Source organism: Macaca mulatta, chromosome 12 (assembly GCF_049350105.2).
Source record: "Macaca mulatta isolate MMU2019108-1 chromosome 12, T2T-MMU8v2.0, whole genome shotgun sequence".
In the NCBI taxonomy this organism is placed as follows: domain Eukaryota; kingdom Metazoa; phylum Chordata; class Mammalia; order Primates; family Cercopithecidae; genus Macaca; species Macaca mulatta.
In genome coordinates, this window is record NC_133417.1 from 136,349,822 (window position 1) to 136,361,445 (window position 11,624).

Genomic DNA, 11,624 nt, shown 5'->3' on the forward strand with positions numbered 1-11,624 from the left:
CAGATCTGCTTGTTCATTGCCATAAGCCAATGGACCAGGCAGTGAGCTGTGGGCTCGAATATGTGTGATAAAAATAGGATGTGTATGTTGATCCAGCAATTGCTAAGTCTAAGAAAAAGTGCACACAGGGTGGGCTCGAGAGTGGAGTTGAGAGCTGTTTCAAAGTTCTGCAATAAATAAACAGAGTAAGCAGAGTCACTAACAATATTGATGGGCTGAACAGAAAAAGTTTCCAGGGCCAGTATTAAGGCTCCAACCTTAGCGCTCTAAGTGCTAGTAAATCCAGAATGAGTAAAGGAGTTGTGTGGTTTCTACCAAATTGCCACTTTTCCATTTTTACCAGAACTGTCAGTAAGAAGCATACTGACTTATTAATTCTTTGAAAACAAATTTAGAACTTATATCTAACAACCCCTCCCCTTGTATTTCCTTACAGCTTTCTTTCAAACTTTTTTAACAAAACTTGGCCTAGTTGTTTTGCTTGATTTTCCAAAAGAAGAAGCTTTTCTGGATAAGGTGGAGGATAGTTAAGGGAAGTTTTAGTAAGTGCTGTTTTTATGAGCCTCTGCATCAACTTACAGATGCATGGTATGACACAGCACCCAACAAGAATAAGTACCTGTTACGACTGTGAGAGAAATAAGAATTGAGGCTATTATTCCTTTCCATTTACCGAACTACTTTTCTAGCCATCCTGTAAAGGGGTCATTTACCCCTGAGTTGCTGGCTAACTCATTGGATAGAGTAGTCAGACCTTGCAATGCCTTTGTTATACTTCCATTGGGGAGGTGTTTGGGATGAAGGTGCAACATTGAGTTTTAATCATGATGCAAACTCCTCCTCTTTCTGCTAATATCATGTCTAAGGCTATCTTATTTTCCCAAGCCTTCTGACTAGTAGCCCCTAATTGTTCAGCTATTCCTTTAACAGCATCTCTAGTGTAGTTAATAAATCGCTGTTGGTTGTAATAGATGTAGTTTATCCAATCTATATTTTTTTAATTGTCACCCACCAAAATATTGACTCAAATCCTGCAGCTATTTGATTTGGGGTTTTAAATTGATCTTGTATTCCCTGTGGGACTCTAATTGTGTCTAAATAGGTGTGAGAGTCGAAAGACCCATAAGGGGCTTCTCTCGCTTTACGATGTCTTATTTTTCCTTCCTCTGGTTGATGAAATGCCAGGGTGAAAGGGATAGCCAACTGGACTAAAGCACAAGTGCCACTCCAGTTATTTGACAGAGTGTCCAGTAAAGGTCCACCGCAATACCACCACACATCTGCTCAGGGATGTACAAGGGCTGACTGATTGATAAGCTCTTGAAAATTCTTAAGCTCACTGCATCCCTTCAGGTCTCCAAGGAACACTAAGTTTCCTCCCTGTCGTGAGAGACATGAAGTGAACTTGGTGTTGGGAGACGGAAGCTGGATGGCCCTCAGGGGCTGACCCGCAGCCTGCCGGACTTTGGGATATAGCAGAGAGAGAGCTTGGCATGACTTATTACTCCAGGCTGTAGAATCCGGGAAAAGAGCTACCATGCAACCCATGCCTGGTCAACAGGAGGACCACTTTAGTGGAAAGGGGACCGTCTGGGCCTCTGGCCTGCCCGGTGCACAAGTATAACAATTGTTTTTGTTTAATATGTGGACAGAATATTTGATCCATTCCAACCAGGCATTTGCCTCTTGGTATCCTGTCTTAATTGCTAAAGTTTGTTTTAACTCTTTAACTTCTATGATCCTCTAGTAAAATGAATGTATGGTTTTAGGAAATTACAAAAACCAGTTGGGGCATTCCATCCTTGCTGTTTAGTGGTCCACAGAACGGTGGACCAACTACGGCATAAAAGCTCTACATCTCGGGTGGGAGGGGAGGCAAGACTCCTGGTTGACACTGGGGTCTTTATCGAAATCTCCCCAGATTAAATGGTCCCAATTTACTAATGCCCAGTCTGTGGAGAGTCAGGAGGGACAGAGGTACTTTTCTGAAGTAGAGAGCTGTCTTTGACTTGGCAAGTCCCCACAGCGTATAACAAGGCAAGCATTAAATGCAATAGTTTGAGGCAAAATTGACTTGGTTATGTTAATAACTAGATGGTCAGCAGTAGAGCGTGGAAAGAAGAAAGAGTAATAGAATAGATGAAAGAGAGTTAAATTTTTCTTAGCTTTAGTTTGGTAGGGTTTTCCCCTGGGACTATGGCCCACGACTCTGGAGGGGGTGGCGCTTTCTTGACTCGGGTGTGATGAATACATCCCTTTTTCGCTGTACAAACAGCAGTCTCAGTGGTTAGCAGCACAAGGTAGGGTCCTTCCCAGGCTGGCTCAAGTTTTCCTTCTTTCTACCCTTTGATGAGAACATGATCTTTAGGCTGGTGCTTGTTTACCAGAAATTCTAGGGGTGGTACCTGTGCTAAAAGACTTTTAGTTTTGAGGGAAAGGAAAGTGGAAGATAAACCATGTATATAATTTCTAAGAAGGTGATCTTTTGTTTTAAATGTGGGGACATTAGCAGTGGACTTTATAGTCCTTGGTGCCTTCTTACTGAGAGATTTCCTTTAGCACCTATTTTTATTAGTTTTTAGATCACTGAAAGTCAGACACCATTTTATATTTGACAATGCTTCCTGTATGATTTTTATACCAGAAAAGCTAAATTTCACCTTTATATTAGTGTGTTATTAATGTTAAACTTAGTTTTAATAAAACTTTGTAGACATACTTATTCAATTTTTAATGGCTGACCATAAGGTAAGATTTTTATAGACTCTTTTTAACCTTTTATAATTTTTGTTAAAGAGCACGTTAGTGCTTTAAGAAAAACCTGTTGTGCTTTTATTTTAATGTCCAGTTCAGAGAAAAACTGGATGATACCTCTTTAACATTAGCCAATAAATTTCCTTTACAATTAACATTTCAAAACTTGTTTAAACCTTTAAAACAAAATATTTGTTTACTTTTTTTAACCTTTTAATGTAGGTAAAAATCCACATTCTTAGGCCTGCTTATAATCCTTTTACCCAAGGTATGTTTTACTTTCTTTATACACCTTGCACATAAACTGTTTCTTCAATAGTTTTACATTCAGGAGACCTTATTACTTTTAAATTATACAACATTTCTTGCATAAATTCCCTTTTATAACTTTTTTCACAACTTTCACAGACAATTCTTCGACATGCCTCAACTTTCTGACTTGTTGCAAGCATCCCTTTCTTTAAACAACCAGTTAATTTATTTTAGGACAAGAATTTACCATATAACATTCTTTTTACATAAATTCTCTGCCCCCCTTTTTCTTTTTCCCTGAAGATAATAACCATTCTTTTCCAAAGCAAACTTCCTTTACCTCTGTGGACTAGACTGCCTAAGGCCATAAGATTAGAAGTTAGGATAATACATATTACACTGTTAACTTTAGCAAACTTTACTTTTGTTGAAAACTTTGTAAGTTTGGGATTTCAACTATCCTTTCTGTTAATAAGACCTTGTTTAGTCCAAATTAACTTAGAATTGGTATAGAGGGTTCCTTCCAGGTTCTGTAAGTATTTTAAGGCTTGGCTGAGTGGAAACAGCTTGCAGGTTTGAGCAGACCAATTAGTAGGCAATTTTCCTAACTGCTTTTACAAGAGTTTCCCTATCAGTTACTGAAGGGAGTTCCTCCTAGGTCTGGTCAGACTTTTGTATGGTAATTAATTAAGATTTAGACTCCCTGTTAGGAAACTTGCTGGGTTTAAGGAATGGTTAATGTGGTTAATGTTAAATCATCTTTTTCTAACAGAATAGCCCCATACTTTAAGATTTTTGAGTTAGTAAGCTACGTTTTTGCTTTTTTTTTTTTTTTTTTTTCCTACTTAGGATAGTTCTGAACTGGTTAGGTGTGTTCACAATGAGGTTTCCTCTAAAAGCTATTTTTCTACTTTCTTCTGCTAGCAAAGCACTTGCCGCTACAGATTAAATGCATGTAGGCCATCCGCGGGTTACTTGATTAAGGATTTTTGATAGGAAAGCTAGGGTTGTCAGTGGCCTCAGTGCTTTCAGGCTATGCCCTTGTTTACACTGACAACAAGGTGGTATTGGAGGGTTACAGGATCATGTAGAAGATCTTCAATTATCAATTATAGGTTTTTAATTTATCCTGGCTTTTAAAGGAATAGGGTACGCTGTTTTCTCTTTACTACTTCTATCTCTCTCTCTCTTTGACTTTCTGTCTCTCTCTTTCTCTCTCTCTCTCTTTGACTCCCTCTTTGTCTCTCTGTCTCTTTCTTTCTCTCTCTGACTCCCTCTTTGTCTCTGTCTCTTCCTGTCTCTCTCCCTCCCTCTCTCCTCTTTGCTGTTTTTTTCCCTGCCTCTGCCAGCCACTTACACTGCTGTTCTCCCCTCTCCTTCCTTCCCCTTCCTCTAGGGGAGGGACCAGCGAGAGTAGAGCTACTCTTTCTTCTCCTGAAAAGAGGATGCCCAAGGTGGCCATTAACTCGACCCAAGTGTACAACTGAGGTCCTAAGAATGGGTCAATTTGGTCTGCCATTCCGTAAGGGTCATCTAGTAGCAATTTAAGCTCCTTTTTAAAATTCTGGACTTCCGAACCGTTTAGGGGAGCATTTACAAAGCCAGTGCCCCCCACCCCCTGCCCCTTGTGGTAACTCTCAAAGGCAAGAAGATTGGGGCTGATCTCTTAGGTACGGAAGGAAATGGGAAATTCTGAATATCTTTTTTACATTGTTCTACCTCACACTGGAGTCCTTTTAGAGAGGGGTATTTAGGTTGGGAGGGAACAGGCTGATGGGATGGTAATTCCTAAGAGTCAGGGTTATAAGGAGGAAGGATAACGTTGAGTAGAGAGGGAATTTGGAATGGGATCTGAGGCAGCAGTGGGGCTGTCTGAGGGGAAAGATTGGGGACACTGAACGGGGGAAGATAGTCTAGGGAATCCCATGTGCTGGAATTTTTAGGCATGAGAGCTGGTTCCTCTGACCTTTCATTTTGAGATACCAGATTGGGTTCTTCCCTATTTGTTTTTAAAGGAAAAAGGAGGGCAGGTCTTTGCCCCCAACAAAGGGCATAGCCTAGTTCTTCTTGAGACACTGCACCTTTATCATTAACATACCGGATTAGAAGCTGACACGTTACATCCTCATTCGACCAAACTTTGGTCAGAAGATTGAGGGTTTGAGGATGGGTGCCTGAGTCCAAATAAAACAGCAATATTGTTATAATTTGTTGCTTTTTCCTATGTTTAGTCCTTTCATTATCCTTCCAGTGTTTTCGCATGAGGGGGCTATCCAGGGGGATATCTTTGTTACCATCTTTATCTCCCTTGCTCCCTGTCTTGCTTGGGGTAGTTCCCATCTTGATGGTTTTGGGGTAAGGTTCAAGGTTCAATTTCCCTTTCTGGAAATTTCTCACCTTTTGGGGTGAGGCTCAGTTTCCCCACTGGAAATTTCTTGACTTTTCTACTACTGGAGGTTTGTGTGAGGTTCAGTCCCCAGAAATGGGGATGTCTCGCCTCTTTTTAACCTCTAAGCCACCCTGACCAAGGAGTACTTCACCCCCCTCACCCCTTGCAGCTTTCTTATCTTGGTCCTGACCACCAAGGAAATACTTCAGCGGCTCCCATGGCTTCTCCTTCCTTGGTCTGTGCACAGAGTCGTCGCTGCAGTATGTGAGAATCCTTTAAGCTAGGTTGCTGGCCAGATTGTTATTTTTTATTTTTTTCCACGTTTCTGAGAGCTGGGGTTATTCCTCGAACTGGGTGGGTCTTGATTTCTCACCCCTGAGGCCACCACAAGGGGGCAGGGCATGCCTCCTCACGAGAGAGAACCAGAGACCATCCCCGGAGGGGAATGCAATCATGGGCAAGACCCCTAATTGTTACATATAAAGTTTCGGTCCGCAAAAGGAATAGCACTCAAATATAAAATTTTCTTTTTAATTCTCAACAAGGCAAGTTAGTTCTATAGAAGGGTGCGCCCTTACAGATGGAGCAATGGTGAGCGCACACTTGGACAAGGGAGGGGAAGGGGTTCTTATCCCTGACACACGTGGCCCCTGCTGCTGTGTCGTTCCCCTGTTGGCCAGGGTTAGACTGCACAGGCTAAACTAATTCTCATTGGCTAATTTAAAGAGAATGACGGGGTGAGTGCTTTGGCGGGAGTCAGGGCAGAGCAGGTAGCAGGTAATTGGAATGAGTTAACGGTGAACCAGGTGATTGGAATGAGTTAGGGTAGAGCAGGTCATTGGAATGAGTCAGGGTGGAGCAGGTAATCGGAATGAGTCAGGGTGGAGTAGGTAATCAAAAAAGGTTGCTTTACGAGGAAGTTAAGTTTAAAAGTTAAAAGTAGAAGGCAAAGAATTGAACGTACTGACATATTCTTTGAAAAGATATTTAGAATTCATCTAACAGAAGTTTGCATTAGGTCCCTTAATTGAGCCTGCAAAACCGAGTCTCCGCTAGCTTTAAGCAGCTGTTTCAATACTTTTATATACTGTTGCCATTGAGCTGATAACTCTTGTCCCATGATGAAACCCTAGCCTGAACAATCCCCTCAAACTTGGAAATCCACAGTGGGCACCGATGACTTACTGACTTACTGACTGCGTAGTCTCTTTGCCTTCATTTTCGAGGGTTCCCCCGCCATCCGTTGCAGCATTCCTCACAGGGGGAACCACCTGCCGAGTCTGTCCTGCGGACTCTGGCTGAGCGATGGATGAAAGAAGTTCTCAGACACGGATATCCAGTGAAAAGCAGGGGGCTGCTGGCACTAGGGGCTGAAGAGAGTTAGCCACTCTGATAAACCAGACACTTGCATTTGTTTAGCACAGATTTAATGAGAAAGGCTTGGAGCAAACACAATTTGTGGGTAATTAACATTGTTGACCCCCCAGGTAGAGAGCAGTCCTGCACACAAATGATCAAAGGTTAGTTTCTGGGGACAGGAATAGACAAATTTATCTAGATAAGTTCCTTTACATTTCCTTGTTATCTAACCCTTGCTCTTAAGAGAGTTTAACTGCCTTCAGCTAAATCCTCTTTTGAAGCTTTTGCAAAACCTCCCGGCCTTCCAGAAAGGTTTGCATCTTTCCCTATAATTTTTATAACATTTTCCACCACCCTGACCGATCTACAATCACTTCCAAGATTAGGCTGTAGAAAAAAATTAATGAAAAGAAACATAGTTGAAATCACAACAAAGAATTGGGAATATTTAGTAGTTAGTTGATAGAGTAGCAGCAGAGTTCCAGAGAATTGACTACACTTTTGAAAGAAATTCTGTTGTGGGTAGAATACCATCATACAGCATCTTATGCTACAGAGAAATCTTTTGTGAAAGGAAAAGCTAATGTGGCAGACTTCATTGTCTTGTTTTAAGAAATTGCCACAGCCACCCCAGCTTTCAGCAACCGCTACCCTGACCAGTCAGCAGCCATCAACATCAGGAGAAAACATTCTACCAGCATAAAGATGAATATGCACTGAGAGCTCAGATGGTCAGTAGTACTTTTTAGCAATAAAGATTGTTGGGTTGTTTGTTTTTTAAATGCAGAGGGTCTTGCTCTGCTGCCCAGGCTGGAGTGCAGAGGTGCGATCATTGCTCAGAGGCATACTTGAGCTGATTGAGCTTGGGTTGAGGCAAAACTGTAGAGCAGCAGAGACTACAGGCATTCACCACTATCCCTGGCTAATTTTGGTTTGTTTGTTTTGTGAAGACAGTGTCTCACTCTGTTGCCCAGGCTCATCTTGAGCTCTGGCCTTAGGAGATCCTCCTGTTTCCACCTCCCAAAATGCTAGGATTATAGGCATGAGCCACCCATTGGGTCTGGCTATGTTTTTTAACTGAGGTATATACATTTTTTTGGATATAATGCTGTTGCACACCTAATAGGTTCTAGTATAGTGTAAACATAACTTTTATATGCCCTGGGAAACCAAAAAGTTCGTGTGACTCTCTTTACTGCTACACTGTCTTTATTGCGGTAGTCTAGAACCAAACCCACAATACCTTTGAGGTATGCCTGTCCTTTATCTTAAAGAATAAAGTTAAAAGTACGGTTGACCCTTGAACAATACGGGAGTTAGCATCACTGACCCCACAACCCTTACACTGTCGAAAATTCACGTATAACTTTTGACTCCCCCAAAACTTAACTACACATAGCCTACTATTGATCAGAAGCCTTACGGATAACATAAATAGTCAATTAACATATAATTTTTTTGTTATATGTATTATATGCTATATTCTTACAGTAAGGTAGCCTAGAGAAAAGAAAATGTTATTAAGAAAATCATAAGGAAGAGAAAACACCTGTCTTCACTATTAAGTGCAAGTGGATCATCAGAAAGGTCTTTACTCTGTTGTCTTCACATTGGATTGGTGGAGGAGGAAGAGGAGATGTTGGTCTTGCTGTCTCAGTGGTGGTAGAGGTGGAGGAGGTAGAAGGGGAGGCAGAAGAGGTAGGTAAACTCAGTGTAATTTTCAGTGAAAAAAAAAATTACATATTAGGGGGCCCGCACAGTTCAAGCTCATGTTGTTCAAGACTCACTATTATATGGATACTGCCTGTTATAGCTTATTTGTCATGAAATTACACAGTAAGTTGCTAAAGTGCATGTTAGATGAGTCATACCTCTTATGTCCTTTTCAACTTTAGAAGAGATTTTCTACCCCAGGTTCCCTGGGAGTGAATCTTTGTTATAAAAATTGTATAGAAATCCAACAGATAATTTCTTGAACATCTATTATGAACTAGGTACAGGGTCTTCTCCATAATATCCCAGATAGGAAGTCATCCATTTACTACAAACTATAAAATATTTTTTTCCTATCGTGGATGGAAATGTTGAATAAAACAGAACAAAACACAGACCCATATAGCGTGGTATTTCTTCTTACACCAGTTTTCTTGAATACAATTGTTAAACAAATACTAGTCTTCACTGTGTTATCCTCTAACTCTCATTTTGCCAGTTTTTTCATAAAGACACTAGACAATTTTCACAAATTCCTTATGACATAATATTTACCCAAGTCTGCTAGGCTGGTGCCTCTAAACAGGTGATGTAACTTATTGCGCCTGATTGTTTCTTATGTTATACTTTTCATAGAAGTGTCCAGTGTTCTTCGAGGCCCCTTCTGAGATCTGGCAAAACCTATGTGTATTTTGTCAGAAGATCTGCCACAGACTCCACACTTTGAACTTCTTGAACCCTATCTCTTCTTTTCTCTTTTAAAATATTGGAATACTTCATCATTTACATTCTTTTTGTACTTTGCCATTTTCTGTTTTTCTTCCAAATTTTGGTTTCTTATCAAAGAACTAGATAATTTTAGTATGGAAAGTATATTCTTCCAGGTGTACCCTTATTATCTCTTGTAAAGCATCCTACTCATGTTTGACTCTTACGTTGTTTTGTTTCTTGTCATTTGTTAATTTTTTCTATTGTCAGTGGCCTTATATTTTATAACAATATAAATCAATGGCTTAGTGTTTATATTCTGCCACATAGGAAGTTGATGGGCATGTAAAACTGTTTTTCTTCCATTTTTAACCTAATGGTGCTTTGCTCTCTAATTAACAAAATTCACGTCTGCCCTTTTATTTCCTGTAGCTAACACACATTAAGTTCCCTGTTTCAGCAGCAGATGTCTCCCATGAGCTGCTGAGGTTTTGCTGAGGAGAGTCAAATAAGTTATTTATGTGCTTGCTATTTCTAAGGGACCATTCTTAGTTCTCTTTTCAGAAAATGAATCTTTAAGAAGTGGAAACTGGAAAAATTTTGTCTAAAATTTATTTTGTAAATGAAAATTAAATATAATTGACTTGTTTAAGGAGCTGGAGTTAAAATCCTCTATATGTTCTCTAAGTTTTAGTTTAGTGCCATTACCCTAGAGTGAGAATTTTTTAAAGTAGAAGAAACCAGTGTTCTCATTTTTTTAAAGATAAGGAAATTGAATTCCAAAATGTTTAACAAAATTTCCCACTGTCATAAAGCTAAATACTGAGATTCTAAACAGGCTTCATGATAGACCAGTGCTTTCTCCACCATGCTTTCAATCGGAGCACCATCTTTTTGAGAGGCTCTGATAGAACAGCTCTATTCTCAATTTTCCTCATTAACTTTAATATTTGAGAAGTATCTGTCCTATCTCCTAAGAATAGTACATGTTTTCTGAAGTGACATCATTTACTGTCTTAGCATGCTCTCCATCTTTTTTTACCCCCTTTAGATTTCCCTTTTAAAATGAATTTGTGGACATTTGGTCTTATACCATGTTTTAAGAGTTTATTTCTTCATAAATTTTAAAAATTTCTTTTTAAGTATACTTATTGGATATGAATGCTAAAAACATGTTAGTAAACACATATTTGTACTTCAACAACTAAGATAAAATTGTCTTTGTGTAAAATTCTCATGTATATTATCTCCTTTATTCATAGGTTAGTCCAGGGTGTTAAAGTATTTTATTTCTTCCTTCTGATATTTGTAGATTGTTATTTGTTCATAATGCTTATAATAAAAGTAAAAAATTAATTTGATAACTATTCTTGCTTAATTGAAATGAATGTAGTACGTTAATTTTTTATCTAAATAAATGTTCTCTAGTGGAACGTCTAATAAATCAGTGATTGTTGGGCCCATTGTTAGTACTTTCATTGGCAGATTTTATTATTATAACAACTTTTGCAGTACTGTTCATGATACTGACTTCTGGAAACTCATTTGGAAGTGAGTAGAATCTGAATTATTTTAACTTGACACTGGAAAGGAAAATGAAGAAAGTCAAAGGAATTAGTGTTTTATATCTGTTGAAATTAAGTTGCTATAATGAACAAATTAATAATCTGATATGGACTTTTCTTAAAATTAGACAGTCTTGGTGGTCCCTTGCAGGTTGCTATGACTTAGGCTGTTATAACATGGCATTAAATGTTTCTCAGTGTATACATTCATAAGCTTTTAGATATGGATCTTGCAAGATGAACAACAGATTCTTTGTGCAGCTGTTTTTTAGACCACACAAAGTGATTCCTTGAATATAAAAATGTTACATCATCATTGATCCTTATAATTTGAAGAAATCCTCCTAGTTAACCGGTTACCACTAAATTCACGATCATCTTTACAACAATTCCATTCACAATTCTATATCAACTTGATACATATTCTTTGTATACTATTCTCTGTTTTTGCCCCAGTATCTTTGTGTTTCTGTCTGGGTGCTGTGACCTTTCCTTACTTTTTGTCATTTTCATTTTTTTTCTACATCTTTGTTTTCTTCTCTTCATTAATTGGCAGTAACATGGAATAGAAAGCCTTTTTTTTTGTTTTTCAAAATTATTCCAAATAGTTATAATCTGTTCCTTTTCTTCTAAGATAAGACTATTAACTGGAGTTTTTTTGTTACATAAGAGTGTTTAACTGCTGAGATTTGCTTTCAAATTATACATCTCTTTAAAGTATTCATAAAATGGAAATACCAATTTTGCATGAAAGTGGTAAGAGTTTGTGGCTTTGTTGTACTTTTCAGAAATAGTCAATAATGGAGTTATGTTTCACTTTCTAGGATATTCTGGAAATAGTAGAAGGGTCTCTCATTAACTATAGAAAGCTCTCTGGGTTAATT

General features: G+C 38.8%; 1 protein-coding gene across 1 annotated transcript in view; it reads left to right on the plus strand.

The window, feature by feature from the left end:
• Positions 1-11,624, plus strand: part of PSMD1 (proteasome 26S subunit, non-ATPase 1) — a 122,278-nt gene that overhangs the window by 40,907 nt on the left and 69,747 nt on the right.